We start from the raw sequence: 12,281 nt of genomic DNA, 5'->3' as shown, positions 1-12,281 counted from the left end.
CGTTTGACATTCTTAGTGATTTGAGCTCCGTTCTAGTGAGAACTTTGAGATATTCATTTGAGCTCAAGTCTTGGCCGTGTGTGTGTGCATATTGCTGTGGACTTGTGTGTGTTGCTCATCCCATCCTTACTTCCGTGTTCATTTGTGATCATCTTTTGTAAGGGCGAGAGACTCCAAGTTGTGGAGATTCCTCGCAAACGGGATATAGTGAAAGGAAAAGAAATATCGTAGTATTCAAGTGGATCCTTGGATCACTTGAGAGGGGTTGAGTGCAACCCTCGTCCGTTGGGACGCCACAACGTGGAGTAGGCAAGTGTTGAACTTGGCCGAACCACGGGATAAACCAATGTGCCTCTCTGTGTTGATATCCTTGTGGTTATTGTGTTTTGCAAAGAACTCCTTTCTAGCCACTTGGCTTTATTGCTCTAACACTTAATCAAGTTTGTGGCATTAAGTTTTAAGTTTTTACAGGATCACCTATTCACCCCCCCCCCTCTAGGTGCTCTCAGGGAATACCCTTTTGCAGCCTAGTATCAACAAAGGATTTGAGTGAATATCACTTCGCACAAAACTGTCAATTCAAGGCTTAGTCCATTGTTCAGTTGTGAATGGGTGAAACTCTTATTCTAGATGGATGTTCAACTTAACAGTCTCCATCGAAACACTGGTATATCAAGGGATTGTGATTCTGATACTTCATCATTACTAACTCTAGAGTTTGGTGGGGATTGTTGGATCTTTTATGGGCTTGGCCCATTTATTGAATAAACTCTATGGTGTGTAATGGTGGAGAATACCAATAGTACCATATTGGAAGTCCAAGGGTCTTTTGGCTTGACTTATATGGTGGGAATTATTCCACCTAACTTGAGAAGTCAAGAAACGGACAAGAGCGTGCCACACGCGCGCGCGCGCCGCTGCCGCCGGCCGAGCCGGGCCAGGCTCGGGCGTGGCGTGGCAGGCGTGGTGTGGTTGTGTTAATTTTTAGCACTCACTAACCGCGTAAACCTTTCAGTTGCCTATCTCTTCGTCAGCTGCATGCGAGACTGCGAGACTCTTGTCCTTCAGCTTCCCTCTACGAGAGGTTAAGTAGAGGAGAACCCCTGGCACTTGGTACACGAGAGAACATAACCTTCAGAGTTACAGTCCAGCCGCAAGTGAGGATATTCCCATCTCGTGACTCTGCGCGCACAGAGCAGCGAGAGGGCAGGTGCCTCCGAAGCCCTTGCCGTTCGAGACCTTGCACGGGGGATCGGCAATTAGGTTTTTGGGGAGCATCTACGCGACTGCCCAAAACATCTTCTTGGCAACATGACAAAGAAAGCTGGACAAGGATCTGGATCATTCGAGCGCATGGGAGGGTATGATCAGTTTATTTCCTTACTGTTTTGCGTTCTGCAGATTATATATGTTTCATATATTTATCTATGTTGTTTCATATGTAGCAATGATTTTATATATGTTATATCTATTTGTCTTAATTTTACAGTCATGCTGTTTATATTGCTATCTGTTTATTTTCAATTGTTCAGTCAGCTTATATGCTTATCGTATTTATATGATTCATATGCTTTGTGTTCTCATGATCCATATTGGTATGGATCAATTTGATATCACGATTTCTATGGTTAATTATCCTTTATATGTCATCATCATAATGTTAATTTATGGAATTAAAATGATATAGAAAATGTCTATAATTCTAACAGTTATAATGGCACAAGGTTGCTACAATTCCAAATATCATCAAATAAGTACAAACTCTCCAACTACTGGCAAACAGTTATAGCTGAAGCCCAGCCGACTACATGGTGATGATATGCCAACCAAACAGTTCTAACAACACAAGGTTGTTGCAGTTCTAACTATCAGTTGTAACAGCGCAAGGTTGTTGCTGTTCCAACTATAAGCAAACAGGTATGAACTCTACAACTATCAGCAAACAGTTCTAGCTACAGCCCAAGCCATTCGTCTACATGGTGATGATATGCCAGCCAAACAATTCTAACAACAAGGTTGTTGTAGTGCATGATGGTTACAAGGTGATGATATGCTAACAAAATGTCTCCTTATTTAGTAGTGGTTGCTACTTGGTGATAATTAGTTTCTTACCACTACATAAGCGTTTATAATATATGATTGAGATCCTGTGCAATGTAGAAATTGCATCTTCTCACGATTAAATTTGTTCTTGACAACCTTTGCTCCTTACTCTTGTAGTAGTCATTATTGTGCGGAACTGATTAATCCCAAGTCGTTGCAATATTTGATTGTTCCTCATCATTTATGCTATCCTCTGTTTCTCATACTCAGTAGGAGTGATTTCTGCACATTATCAAAACAGAACACGCAAGCAATCTTACTCAGTAGGAGTGATTTCTGCACATTATCAAAACAGAACACGCAAGCAATCTGAAGACAATTCTTTACCGTATGTGCCAATATGAAATAGGGGATGCATGCACAAGAAATAATTAACAAAATTCTAATGTCACAACATTGATCTCTACACTTACAATAATGAACAAGAAATTCAAGAGGATCAGTGCTCAAGAGAGACATGTTGTGTAACAAACTGAAGCATAAAAACTGATGGTTCATCATATCAATCATGCACTACCGGACACAGCTCCTTTGCCGAGTGTCTCAGACACTCGGCAAAGGCTATTTTACACTCGGCAAAGGCTTTACCGAGTGCAACACTCGGCAAAGAACGCTCGACGAACTGTACATCGACAACGGCCTCTTTGCCGAGTACTTTTTGTCGGGCACTCGACAAAGAATTTGCCGAGTGCCATTTGACACTCGGCAAAGAAAAGTCACTGTCACGGCGCTAAGTGACGGTGACGGATCCTTTGCCGAGTGTCTTCTTTGGCACTCGGCAAAGAGGCCAATTTTGCCGAGTGTCTGCTATCACGGCCCTCGGCAAAGACGGCTCCAGTGGGCCCCACACAACAGCAAAACCGAATACTCCCGTCGGCCATAATAATTCCCGTCGGTTTTTAGGGTTGCCGACGGGAGTTAATTAACTACCGTCGGCCAAAACGAAGCCGACGGGAGATAAAATAACTCCCGTCGGTTTTTATGGCTGCCGACGGGAGTTATTTTACTACCGTCGGCCGTAACGAAGCCGACGGGAGATAAAAATAACTCCCGTCGGTTAGTCCGGAGGCCGACGGGAGATGCAGTAGCTCCCGTCGGCTTCGTTACGGCCGACGGGGTTTAGGGCGGGCCCGGCTAAAACGCGCGCGCCGACTCGCCCAGTCTTATTCGTCGCGCGCGCGGTTACGCATCCGCCGCCGATCGCCTATCGCCGTGCGCCGCCGCCGTCGTGCCTGCGCCGCCGCCGTCGAGCCTGCGCTGCCGCCGCCGCCGCGCCCGTCCTCCGCCCGAGCCTGCGCCGCCGCCGCCGTTCTCCTCCACGCCCGAGCGCCGCCAGCGCCTACGCCGCCGACGCCGACCCCGCCGACGCCGACCCCGCCGACCCCGCCGACGCCGACCCCGCCGTCGTGCCTACGCCGCCAGCGCCTACGCCGCCGACGCCGACCCCGCCAGCGCCTACGCCGCCGACGCCGACCCCGCCGCGCCCGTCCCGTCCTCCGCCGCGGCTTGCCGACGCCGCTGCCCCCGCCCGTCCCCTCCACCGACGCCGCTGCAACCTCCCGTCGGCTGCAACCACCGCGCCTACAGTAAGATTGAAATTATTTAAAATTATATAATTGCGATATATATTTATATTTATATCGAAAATATGTTTATTCCCGTCGGTTGGTTGATTGTATTGATTAAGCCGACGGGAGTTAACTACGTTGTGGTAGTTTGATTAGTATGATACACTGTTTATTTTCCTAGAGTTTTAGGGTTAAGTGCGCAGACCAGTAGTTAACCCTAGGCGTCACCCGTTCCGGAAGCATGCACATGCATCAAATTTATTCATATGTTTGGGCCTAATGCACCTAGACAATCTATGGATGCATAGATTGTATAGTTTCATTCGGTCCAAACACAAGATTACTTGTGATGTGCGTGGTTCCGGGATTGTCCACGTATTTGGACAGCCGGAGAATGGGTGTGGCCGCATGTGATTCGTGCACGTGTCCGTTGGTCCGAACGAGATTTCAGCAGCATAACCCAGTTGTTCTCCGTCGCACCATGATAGGCGTGTGTTCGGAGAACAGCGGGGTTATGCTGCCGAAATTTCGTTTGGACCATCGGGCACGTCACGAGTCGCATGCGGCCGCCTCCATTCTCGGGTGGGTTTATGTCCTTTCCTATAGTAGGGTTATCACCTAAGCCACGTGCATTGCTCTTATATGCTGAATTTTTGGTTGGTGGTTTACACAACAGCAAAACTGAGCCATCCTAGTCCACAAACATGGAAGATGACCGTGAGTGGATGTATGCTGGTTGGAAGAAGGGCGGATGTCACACAAAGGAATGGTTTCAGAAGACAGAAAAGTTTTTAGAGAACGCTCGTGGAGAGTCAACCCACGCTGTGATTAGGTGCCCATGCACCAAATGTGGGAACATCCAGTCACATGACAAGAGAACTGTGGCACTACACCTTTGCAGTCATGGGTATGTTCAAGGTTATAAGGTTTGGGATAACCACGGCGAGTCACGGAGTATAGTATCAGCACAGATGGAGGTGGATGACGGTGAAAACGTTGATCGATTGGATCATATGTTAGAAGATATGCAGGCAGAGTTTGTCAACAATCCTGAAGATCCACCTACAAAAGAGGTTGAAGAGTTGTTCAAACTCCTCCAAGACTTAGAAATGCCTCTGCATGGACACACAACGGTTACCATCCTCCAGTTCGTGACCCGTCTAATGAGCATAAAGTCAAAGTTTGGTTGGTCAGCCAAATGTTATAAGGCGATTTTGGACTTGTTTAGTGATGTCCTTCCTGCCGATCATAAGGTGCCTAAAGACATTTACCGGTCAAAGAAGCTGCTAAAGGCTTTGGGGATGCCATATGAGAAGATCGATATATGCCCGTCCAACTGCATGATATATTGGCGCGATCGTGCGAAACTAGAGAAATGCTTGAAATGTGGCCTGTCGAGGTACATAGAGGTGGTAAACGAAGAAGGGGAGAAGGTGACAACAAAGAGGGCACATAAGCAGCTTCGCTGGATGCGTCTCACTCCAAGACTGAAACGTCTGTTCTTGGCTAGTAGAATTGCGAGCCGCATGAGCTGGCGCAAGAATCGTAAGCCCCCGAAGGATGGGGTAATGCAGCATCCGTGTGATAGCGACGCATGGAAGGCCCTAGACAACTTCGATATAGAATTTGCTAGTGAAGACAGGAATGTTCGTATTGGGCTGGCGACAGATGGTTTCACGCCTTTCAGTATGACCGCAGCGTCTTACTCATGTTGGCCTGTCTTTGCCATACCGTACAACCTTCCACCTGAAGATTGCATGAAAGATGAGTTTATGTTCTTAACTCTCATCATACCTGGGAAGGATCATCCCGGCGTAAACCTCAATGTTATGCTTGAGCCATTGATTGAGGAGTTGAAAGAGCTTTGGGAAGGAGTGGAGGCGTATGACAGCTTCATGAAGCAAAAATTCAAACTTCGGGCAGCATATTTGTGGTCCATACATGATTATCTAGCGTATGGGATCTTTGCTGGGTGGAGAGTCAGTGGAAGGCTAGGTTGTCCTATTTGTGGAAAAGAAACAGATTGTTTCTGGCTCGATAAGGGTGGGAAGTTCTGTTACTTCGATTGTCATAGGTCTTTTCTTCCTTTGAAGCACCCCTTCAGGCTCCAGGCACACGAGTTCAGGAAGGACACCATTGTCACGAAGGAACCCCCGAAGCGTCGCACCGGGTGGGAAATCGCTGAGGAGCTGAGTAATCTAGTGAGAAATGAGGATGGGGATGGGTTTGTAGGTTTCGGGAAGACCCATAACTGGACTCACAAATGTGGCCTTTGGGAGCTCCCTTACATGAGGGCATTGCAGCTCCCGCACAACATCGATGTAATGCACCAAGAGCGTAACATGTGTGAAGCACTATTTAACACCGTCATGGATTTCCCAGATAAAACAAAAGACAATTTCAAGGCCCGAGTGGACTTAGGTAACATATGTAACCGCCCAACTCTCATGCTCAGAGAAAATGGAGGCAAGCCTCGTGCTGAATTTGCCTTGAGACCCAATGAACGAAAAGAAGTGATGAAGTGGATGAAAGATTTAAAATTTCCCGATGGTTATGGTGCGGGGTTCAGAAGATCTGTGAACTTGAAAACAATGAAGATCAATGGGTTGAAGAGTCATGATTACCATATAATGATGGAAAGGCTGATCCCAGTAATGTTGCGTGGTTACATTAACGAGGAAGTGTGGAAAGCGATAGCTGAACTTAGCTATTTCTACAGGCAGCTTTGTGCTAAAGAAATTTTAAAGGAGATGATGCAGAAACTAGAGGAATCGGCACCGGTGCTTCTTTGCAAGCTAGAGAAAATATTCCCGCCTGCGTTCTTCAATCCTATGCAGCATCTTCTTATCCATCTCCCATATGAAGCAAAGGTAGGTGGGCTAGTGTGTTATAGGTGGATGTATCCCATAGAAAGAATGTTGAAAAAACTGAAATCAATGGTGGGTAACAAGGCAAAGGTTGAAGGTTGTATAGCAGAGGAGTTCAAATTTAAGGAGATAGCTTTCCTCACAAGTGGTTACTTGACTGAAGACCACAATGTATTTGCCCATACGAAGAGGTACCATGAAGATGAAACGGTGCATCCGTGCAGTCACATTGGCATATTTCAATGGAACGGCAAGGCTGTTGGTCCACCAGTGGCATATGAATTCAGTGAGAACGAACGGAAATCTGCTTTGCTCTACATGTGGTCAAATATAGAAGAGGCTGAGAAATTCTTCAGGTAATAGTTTACTAGGCTTAAAGGAATTGTATATTCAATGTTTAGGAAACACAATGTTTTCTTACTCTCGTTCTTTTTTAGCGAGTTCGATAAAGAAAACTGGAGGTCTTCTCGTAACCGTCAACCAACGGCGAAACAGCTAGACAACTTGCGTCTAAATGGATTGCACGGGGGACCTAATTTTATCTCCTGGATCCGAGACCATGTAAGCCTTGTATTCTTTGTCCTCATACATCGTGTATATGTATGACAATTGTAACACTTTTTCATTTATTGACTGTCAGTTCGGGAATGTACCGGATGACTCACAAATGTGTCCTATGGGATCTCCTTCACATGAGGGCATTGATTCTCCCACACGTCGGCGTAGTGTCCATAAGGACCTGCGTCAGCTTTCTATTGGTAGTGTGATAGTGAAGAGTTATGGCCGTTACGACGTAAACGGGTTTCGCTTCCGTACAACCAAATTTGAAGCTTCCCGTCCTTTAGCAGCTACGAAAAATAACGGAGTCGTAATCCGGGCTGAAGATATGGAAAGGCACGAATCCGAGTATTACGGAATCATAAACAATATACTCGAGTGCCAATTTGTAGGGAACAAGGATCTGAGGGTGGTGTTTTTTGACTGTACATGGTTTGACCCGAAGCATTATAGAACCGAATTTGGAATGGCGCAGGTTAAACACAAGCAAATACTTCAAGGGGCCGATAGATATGTCCTTGCTCATCAGGTGGAGCAGGTATATTACTCGTCATATCCATGCCCTAAGTTGAGCGCTTGGTGGGTCGTATACAAAACCTACCCCCGTGATCGGTTGTCCACTCCTGTTCCCGATGATTACAATCGTGAGGCTCAACAAGCTGACACGGTATTCCAAGAAGATGAGTTGCCATCCTCATTTGATATAGACCCTGCTCCTACATTGGATTGTTTAGTTGGAGACCTCAATGATATATCATTGCCACAGAAAAGGAAACGAAACGATAAGTAACAAGTTAAGTTTATTTCCATATGAATGTTTATTTGTTTAATGTTGGTTTATTTTGCACCGTTTGTTTATTTATTTACATTACTCAGTACTAATAAAAACTTTCAATTGCTGCAGGATGCCTAAAAAGTTTAAGCAGGTGGTGAAGGGGTTCAGGGACTCCCTTTTCCGAGGGAGTTCCTTGAGCGCTAGTAAGAAGGAGCAGCTCTACAGAAGCCTACACCCAGAGTTACAGGGCCAGCCCTTGGGGTTTCAGAGAGGCGATGTAAGAATCATTGTATTGTTGCTTTTAATTTGTGTAAGACTTTAACGCGTGAATGTGACACTTGAGTTACTTATTTGCAGGATGAGGATGAGGATGAGGATCAGGATGAGGATGAGGATGAGGATCAGGATCAGGATCAGGATCAGGATCAGGATGAGGATGAGGATGAGGATCAGGATGAGGATGAGGATGAGGATGAGGATGAGGTTGAGGGTGGAGGTGAGGAGGCTGAGGCAGGAGGTGAGCAGGGAGAGGGTGGAGGTGGAGATGAGACTGAGGCTGAGGCAGGAGGTGCGGCTGCGGGTGGAGATGAGGCTGAGGCAGCTCCAGCAAGGCGTCCACGTAAGTTTAGAAGGCCCCATGCCGTACAACCTCCACCTGTTCCGAGCTCCGAGACGGGGAAGACAGTGATCTCCCCCGTCGGAGATAGGTAAGTGTTGTATCTTGTGATTTGAATCAGCAGTATTCATCAAATGTAAGCATGTTTGATGCTTGCCCGTCTTTTTGTAGGGAGTGGTTGGACTACTCTTTCACCGGCCAGGGTCGTCAAAAGCAGGTGAACTCTGTGTTGAGTTCGCTCCTGAAGTTTCACTACCCTGGACTGGTCAAGACGTCCGACGATGCAGACGCTGCGCCAGTCCTCGTCTCATGTTGGGACGATTACAAGCTGAAGGTCGATGTCACTTATGGCGATGCCCAGGGGCTTGTTCGCGCTGACTTCTGGGTACGTAATCTTGTGTGTGTTATATGGAAGCAATCATTAAAAAGTTAGATAACATTGCATTCTTTTTGTAGGCACGTTTTCGGTTGGCCGACGGGGATGACGCGAACCATGCCGAGAAGGTGTTTCAAGTAAATGCCTATCGGTTGGTGAAGGAGGCCCTGTACGAGGCAAGGATTCAGGCCACGTGCATGTATTATCAACAAATTTTAGGGCAAAAGATGAACAAGAAGACAGGGGCCTCGAGTATATACCTTCGCGAGGAAGAGTATCGTAAGGTTATATTTCAATCCTTTCCTTTGTGTTTGTTTCATTTGAATAGGTACTGATATATGTTTGTTTTTATGAAGGTGGTGGTTCCGTGGATGTCTAACCGGCCAGAGGCCTACGCAGCTTGGTGTGGGGTATGGGCTTCTGAAGCCTTCCAACAGAAGTCAAAAAGTCACAGGGACAATCGAGGCACCATGCCGAACCACACCTTCGGTGGCGACAACTTCACGCGAAAGGCGAAACGCCTGGTAAGAAAACTAACAAATATGTTGAGATGTCATATATTCTTTTATTGTACTAACTCTGTGTTGTAGGAAGCTCAATTAGGTCGCGAGCCGACTCCCATCGAGGTGTGGGAAGCTGGCCATAGGGGAAGCGACCCTTCCAACCCTTTGTGCAGCCAGACACAAAGGGAGCGTCTGGTGAGCTGTTGTCCTCAATATTCGGTTAATGCTCGCAACATACTAACTAAGGTTATATAATCGATACAGGCGGCATATGCGGAAGAGATGAAGGACCGTCACGGAGAAGACTGCGATTGGAGGACCATGCCGATCGATGCTCAAGCCGTGCATAAATCCGGTGGAGGAAAGGCACATGGACGGTGAGATGTTACATTACATGCCATTTATATAGTGACATGAGCATATGCCTTAATTAATCTTTCTTTGACAACAATTGTAGATTCTCTCTCTTTGATGGAATGATCAACACGACGGATTTTAGAGCGTCTCGGCGGTCGGCATCTGGGTCCGGAAGCTCCGGTCGTAGCTCTCGTCGGCTCACTGAGCAAGAGCTTGAGATCGTGAGGCTGCGTGAGGAGAACCGTCAGCGCGATGAGCAGTTGAGGGCTCAAACTGAGCAGTTGAGGGCTCAAAGTGAGTACTATGCCTCAGTCCACGCGCAGCAACAGCAGATGATTCAAGTAAGCCCATTGCATTATTACTGTTTATTCATTGCTTTACACATCCAATGCGTACTACTAATATGCTTGGTCAATAGTTACTAGCTCAGCAGCAGGGCATTCCGTACGTGGCCCCTCCGCCTCCGCCGCAATGGACGTTCGTCCCTATGGGCCCTCCTCCACCTCCGGTAAGCAATTCTATGTCCATTCTCTAGTTACATAGTAAAAACGACGACTTGTGCCGCACTGCACTCACATGAATATGTATTATTCTTGTATTCAACAGGGACTTGTGCCGCAGCAGCCTCAGTTTAGCACACCGCCGGCTCAGCTACCTGCCCCTGGAGCACAGGTTTGTATTCTAACTCTATAGCTATCGCCGACAGTTCAGCAGTTAATATGTACGATTTCTGACAAATTGCATTCTCGCTCCATAGGACAATCAGGAAGGAAGTGGAACGATGGATGGCTTCGTCAACTCCCTACTCGCGTACCCAACTCCGGACGGAGGCAGCGGCCAAAGCTCCAACAACCCTAGCCGCCGCGGTTCGTGAATGTGCTTCCGTCGATACCTTTTCAGTAATGAACACTTCGATCTCTACCTTTTCAGTAATGGACACTTCTTTTGTGGATGAACACTTCTTATGTGGATGAACACTTCTTATGTGGATGAACACTTCTTATGTGTATGAATGTTCTTATATATATGTGTGTGGATGGATGTGATTGATGTGTGTGGATGGATGTGATTGATGTGTGAATGTGCATGATGATATTGTGTATATTTTCTGTGCCATTGATCATAAATATGGGGTTTTTGGGGGGGTGACAGTTTAACTCCCGTCGGCTTTGCAAAGCCGACGGGAGTTATCCTGGTACTGTCCAGGATAACTTCCGTCGGCTTAGCCAAGCCGACGGCAGTTGTCGCTCCCCCGTCCCGGCAATCAGGGCTGACGTGGCGGACACATAACTCCCGTCGGCTACCTAAGGCCGACGGGAGTTAATTGCCCGCCACGTCAGCCCTGGGCCGGGGAGCGACAACCGCTGTCGGCTACCTAGGGCCGACGGGAGATAATTATCTCCCGTCGGCCCCGACGGGAGTTAATGTAATCCCCGTCGGATAGCTCCTGTCGGCCGGGTACCGACGGGAATATCCTGGATTGCTGTTGTGCCACCGCCAGTCCCTGTGCCGAGAGCTCTCGTAGGCACTCGGCAAAGGAGGCTTTTTTGCCGAGTGTCTAGTGGACTGGCACTCGGCAAAGAGTCCTCCAGTGGGCCCCTTTGCCAGTCCCTTTGCCGAGTGCCTTGACCACAACACTCGGTAAAGATGGCTTTACCGGTTCCCAGGTTTCCTTCTTTGCCGAGTGCCATGGTCAGCACTTGGCAAAGATGGTTTTACCGGTTCCCAGGTTTCCATCTTTGCCGAGTGTCATGGTCATAGCACTCGGCAAAGCTACCCTTTGCCGAGTGTTACACTCGGCAAAGTGACCAGGAAGTCCCTCGAAACTTGGAAAACCGTGCATGCAAAAATGAGATCCATGCTACTTAGCACAAGTTACGACCGATTTCAGGAGGGGACCGGAAACTTCGAGCACCATGCTCACTCAACATGGCTGTGAACTTGCCATCCAGGTGTTTAAAAATTGTATAAAACACAAACAAAGTCAGAAAATCATGAAACATGTCCACGTGTCATGATATCATATGTAGAGGCTGTGATAAAAATTTGAAAAAGTTTCGAGAAAGTTGTGAGACACTATGTGTAGAAACCTAAGAGAACTACACATGAAATCACAGAGTTTCAATGTGGATCTCTTAGGTTTGTACACATAGCGTGTCATAGTTTTCTCGAAATTTTTTCAATTTTTTATCACAGCCTGTACATATGATATCATGACACGTGGACAAGTTTCATGATTTTCTGACTTTGTTTGTGTTTTATACAATTTTTAAACATGTGGATGGCAAGTTCACGGCCATGTTTAGTAAGCATGTTGCTCGAAGTTTCCGGTCCGCTCCTGGAATCGGTCGTAACTTATGCTAAGTAACATGAATATCATTTTTGTATGCACAGTTTTCTAAGTTTCGAGTGACCTGCAGTTCAAATCTAAATTTTTCGAAAAAATTCAAATAAACGAACTAAATCTACTAGCTATTGAAAACTCTGTTATAATTGTCCACAAATGATAAATATAGGTCTACATAGTGTAGCAACATACCACAAAAAGTTTGGGAGAC

The sequence above is a fragment of the Zea mays genome, chromosome 1 (genome assembly GCF_902167145.1).
Source record: "Zea mays cultivar B73 chromosome 1, Zm-B73-REFERENCE-NAM-5.0, whole genome shotgun sequence".
Classification (NCBI taxonomy): Eukaryota; Viridiplantae; Streptophyta; class Magnoliopsida; order Poales; family Poaceae; genus Zea; species Zea mays.
The sequence above is the reverse complement of the archived record's forward strand: the minus strand, read 5'-3'. Positions refer to the sequence as shown.